The 5345-nt window shown below is 39.2% G+C and overlaps 2 pseudogenes; both read left to right on the plus strand.

Moving 5' to 3' along the window:
* The first annotated feature begins 3165 nt into the window (after window positions 1-3165).
* LOC149148412 (uncharacterized) lies at window positions 3166-3876 on the plus strand (annotated as a pseudogene).
* A 99-nt stretch (window positions 3877-3975) lies between these two features.
* LOC149148413 (F-box protein At-B pseudogene) overlaps window positions 3976-5345 on the plus strand; it is a 10463-nt pseudogene continuing 9093 nt past the window's right edge.

Consider the following 5345-nt stretch of genomic DNA (forward strand, 5'->3'; position numbering starts at 1 on the left):
GAAGCATAACACTATACAAAGACATGGATCTATAATCATAAACAATCTAGGATCAGATGTAAATTTACCATACAAATGTACCAAGCATCAATGACACAAGAGCATGGAGGAAAACTTGAATAGCTTTTATTGATAAACAAGAAAGAGCCAAGAGGAGTTACAACCAGTTGTTCTGACCCAGCATCAACCTCCCAGCTAAAAAGCCCCTCTTCACCTCAAACAAAGCTTAGATCACCCAAAAATCTGATGTTTGTCTCAAGAAACCAACAACAATTCCTTACAATATGCAAAATTCCAGCCTCTGGATATCTGGGATGAGGGATCCATATATAGATATCTGTAAGGGGGATGAGTTAGCTTGTGATTTGATTAGTGTCTTCTCTCTGATATTTCTTGCTTCCACTTGGAGATTGATGATCTCTTACTCATCCTTGGTCGAATTCAGTGAGGCAAGTGTCACAGGAGAAGTTTCTGGAAGCTTCCATTGCCTCTCCACCTCGCGGAATGACACTGCCATTTGTCATTTCTCGCCCATCGCACCCCACAGAAGGGATTTTTGAAATGCAACGCACCCACACAGTGTATTTAGGTGAGATGCAATGCACTTGGCCAGTGGAGCAGCTGAAATGATCCTGTTTTGACCAATTATGAGCAGTTTTTCATGGAGAACTTCTGGGAGAAGCTGTAATCTGTTGACCTTGTTCCTTTAGGGGTTAGAACAACACTTTTAGGGACTTAGGAGCCCTTGATTTATGGACATTTCATGCTTGGGGTTGTAGGGCCCAAAAATGTCTATAACACTCCACTGCAGAGAGATCAGTAGCTTTGAGATTTTCAAGATGGAATGGGTTGCAAGAAGATATGCTCCCATGAGCCGAGATCACATTCCAGGCTTCCCAAATAAAATTTCGAAGGTAGATTGGTCAAGGAATTTACCTACGTTTAAAGTTGATGATAGGAAGGATGCTGCTTTACATCTGGTTAGATTTCACATGCATATTCGCAAGTTGAATTTTGATTTTCCAGAAGATTGCTTGATGAAGATATTCTTGGCCACTCCGGAAGGTGAAGCCCAATCTTGGTATGAAAATTTGCCACCTGCTTGTATTTACTATTTAAAGGATTTTCATGCCATGTTCATTGAAAGATATAAAGAATCTTATCCATCATTAAATTTAGTCTAGGACTGTTGCAAGCATGCTTATGGTTTTATTGAAAGCCTTGAAAAATATTATGAAGATGATAATTTCATGGATGAAGAGATCATGGAAGCCCTGTATGAAAATCCGTTTCAGCAGCACACAGAAATCTTAGAGGACACTTATCAAGATCAGTAGGTTGAAGATTCCCATATGGCTGAAAATGATGAAAGAAGAAGTTTTATTTCGGATCTGGTTGAAATAAAGGATGATACGCAGGAAAATGATGTTCCAATCTCAGATAATGATGACGATAAACAAGATCGAGAGATAAATTGTGATGAGGAAAAACATGTTGTTCCAGATTTCAGAAAAGAGAGTTGCATTGTTGAGGCTGCCTCAAATGCAGAAAACAGAGGTACAGACCTAAATGCTCTCATCTCACCAAAACTAGATCTTCACGAGGAGGTAGTTCATTCCCTCTATGAAAAACAAGACGAGATCTTCGCTCAAGTAAGTGAAAAAGTTTCTCTGGCTGAATTTATGGTAGATGATAGAAATGTCATGCTTGAGTATCAAGAAACATCAGAAGTTTCTTTTCTCATGATTGATGAATGTAATGAGAATCTGGCTGTCATATCATATGAAGATGATCAAAAATATATTCAGACTACAGAAGATCAGAACATTCAGCACTGCCTTTCAGAGTCTTCTTCATATGTCTCATGTTTTGAAGTGTTCTTTGAAGAAGAAATCTGCTCATCTACTTGTTCAGAATTATTTGAGGACCAGGAACATACTTTTACTGAAGCACATTATGAAGGAAGATCAGAATCAAAAGAGAAAGACACCTTGTTTCTTCAGCAGGAGGTAAATCCTCATGTTTTACAGGATCCAATGGTAAATCTGTTGTAGTCAGTAGTGAAGATGATTATTGCAGTAGTCAGTGATGAAGGAGATCATGGTCAATTAGCTTTTTGGATGCCCAGTTACAAGTATCTATTGTTGACTAGAAGATCTGATCAGGAGAATCAATCAAGAAGGCATCTGCTTGATTGGTTACATTGGCATTTTGATATAGTTTGATGGTATATTGTCTTGTAAGAAACACAGGTGGTCATGTACTACCATCAAGCTTTAAGTTTTAAGTTCAGGTCTTAGTATTTTGAGTTAGTTTGTTAGAGTCAAGTTTTTTCAATCATTTATGTTTGCATCGAGTTAGTTTGAGTCGAATTTCCAGTCAATAAATTGAGTCATGTTGGATTTTCGAAATAATGGACTCCATAGCCCAATGGATGAAGGCACTGTCTAGCTCTTTGAGAGATCTGTCGTTCTTGGCACCTCTAGGGAGCTACCATCCCCATTGGAGAAAATGTTAGAGTTGGTCCTGTCAGCCCTCCATCAGCGATCAAAAGTTCTCTTTTGCATTTCATTTTTTACGTGTCTCGCTCGATTCATTCAGTTACATTCCGATAGGGACATGCCATTATCTGACGGAAAGGTCTTGTCAGTCATTTCCCCTCATGCTTTGTACCTGCTGGTTTAGGTCCGTTTGTTGAATCAATTTTGAAATCATTCATAGTCCTGTTTTGGCCTCTTGTAAGCAAAGAGTTATTTAAGGCTTTTAGGTCTTTTAGGGTCTAGGGTTTAGTTAATTTAGTCCTCAAAGTGTCTAATAAAGCTAGCAGGCCATGAAGATGTTCCTAATAAGTTTTCAATCCATAATTTTTGTCACCAATAATGCTGAGAATGATTCTTCTTCAAAACTTTGTTTTGAAGAAGAAATCATTAAAATTGTTTTTTGTAATAAATATGTAATTGTTAAGGCATTTTAAGTTCTATAGATCTCCAGGCCCAGCCCTGGTCACCTTTGCTGAAATTCCAGCCATCTATTCCTGCAAAGCAGACAAAGAAGTTCATCATAAAATCATAAAGCAAGCAAAACAGAGTTAGTGCAGAAAGTATCCGGAAATGGATGGGTGATTGTTTTGGCTATTAGAAATGTTGCAAAATATGCAGCAACGCCATGGCTGCTCCTTCACTTTCTACTCCGTTTCAGCCTTATGTGTACCAGAGTCCTAGGCAGTGGTAATAACATTCCAGATATTGGGTGGAGAAGCTCAGACACTGCAGATTATGTTAAAGCCACATGAGATAGTCATTACCAAGCCTGGTACGATGTGCTATATGTATGGATCTATTCAAATGGAAAACATATTGCCTCCAGAGAATGGAGGCGGTATATGGCAATGGTTTTTTTGGGAAGAATTTTGTAACCACTGCTTTTGTGAATTCTGGCTCCCAAGATGGTTTTGTTGGAGTGGCAGCACCGTCTCTTGCAAGAATACTTCTGATTGATCTGGTCACTTTTGGTGGAGAAATTATTTGTCAGCTAGATACATACCTCTGTTCACTTAATGATGTGACAATGTCAACTACGGTGAATAGGAGGGCGCTTCTTGGAGTTTTTGGTGGCGAGGGAATTTTGAGACAGAAACTGGTTGGATGTGGCCTTGCTTTTATAGTTGCGAGAGGGTCTGTTGTACAGAAAAATTTGGCACCTGGAGAAGTACTAGTTGTTGATCCAGCATGTGTTGTTGTTGTGTCAAGCACTATATATTCCCACATCAAATATATAGGTCCTGGTATTTTTTTCATCCAAAATTTACCATTTCATCACCTTTCTCAAAGAATAGCACGTGCAGTTACGTCTCCAAACGTCTGTGACAATCCATGATTCTTTATTCAAATTGGTATATTAAAATATGTCATCCCTACAAAATTTGATACAAAGTTTCATCATTCAAATTCAAAAGTCAGAGGAAACATTACAAAAATGGGTTTGAGTTATGTGCGCGGCGCATTGGCAGTAGGCGCGGCGCACATAGGCTGCATGACGCACTAAGCACATTTCCACATTGTTTTTCTCCATTGGCACGACGCATACAGTGAGCGCGGCGCACTGGGCTTGTGTGCGGCGCACAGGGCAAAAAATGAAAATTTTTATCGTTGCACTGGAAAAATTCAAATCACTTAGCTCTCCTCACTCCGTGTTGGTGAAAAAATTTTCGATGGTTGCCACTCTCTGGAATCCTTGTGCATCAAGTTTGAAGAGGCACAATTTGATTCTTGCATTTTTGAAGCGACAGTATCTTTCATGCCCATGACAGTAAAATACTTGCATCTGCAACAAGTAACAGAAAAAGATACAAGACAATCATTACACGGTTGGGGTATTCAAAGGATAGCTGTTGTCCAGGGACAAAATGGGATTCCCTTCTCAATGGGAGTTTCCTTCCAAAGTATACAGTCCTTAACACTTGTTGTAGATCATATCACAGATGACCTTCTGAGTTCTATCACACAAAATCTCATTCTCCCGGTTAATTTAGATCTGAGGGATGCACCTCTAGGAGAACCATTTCTATGACATGATCTGACCAATAGTGGTGTGCAGTCTTTGGGTTCTTGCAATTATTTATGTCACCTCTCCCTTTCCCGTAGCAGAGTAAATTATCCAGCTTTTTTTAGATGAGTAAATGACATGGGCATGTTTCTCATGGCTGAAGGCTATAAAAACATGGAGTCCATCAAGCTCGGAGGATTCTATAGAGTGACAGATGCTGGTTTTAGTGCGCTCATACATGCTTGCAAAAATTTGAAAACTTTTGAACTCTATAACACATTTCATTTGTCTGATTTGGCTTTTCATGATCTTCTAGCTACTTCTCTTTCCCTTGTGTCTGTCAGACTGATCTCGTGCTGTCTTTTAACTAGTGAATCAGTGGAACACATTACTCTCTGTGCAGATCTAGAGGTGCTTGACCTCACAGGCTGTAAAAGTGTAGCAGATGATGGTATGCGAGCTATTTCAAAGCTTAAGAAACTGAATACTTTATCTCTTAGTGGAGCAGATATCACTGATACTGGAATGTCCATGTTCCCTTGGTATCCTTATCTCTGCGTGGTTGTAAAAGAGTAACTGAGCATGGAGTAGCACTTTTGTTGGGAGGTTCCACTAAGAAGAAATTGAGAAAACTTGATTTGGGTTACATGCTTGCTATATCAGACAAGATTTTTTTTTTTTTGACAAAAGTGAGACTGGAGATAGTTGAACTTTGCATTCGCAATTGTTTTGCTGTCACAGACATGTCTGTTGCAGCTCTTGCAGGTAAAGATTGTGATGGGGTGATCAGAGGAACACTT

This window comes from Pinus tabuliformis, chromosome 9 (assembly GCF_031772625.1).
Source record: "Pinus tabuliformis cultivar Carrire ecotype Pingquan chromosome 9, CPIR1, whole genome shotgun sequence".
NCBI classification, from domain to species: domain Eukaryota; kingdom Viridiplantae; phylum Streptophyta; class Pinopsida; order Pinales; family Pinaceae; genus Pinus; species Pinus tabuliformis.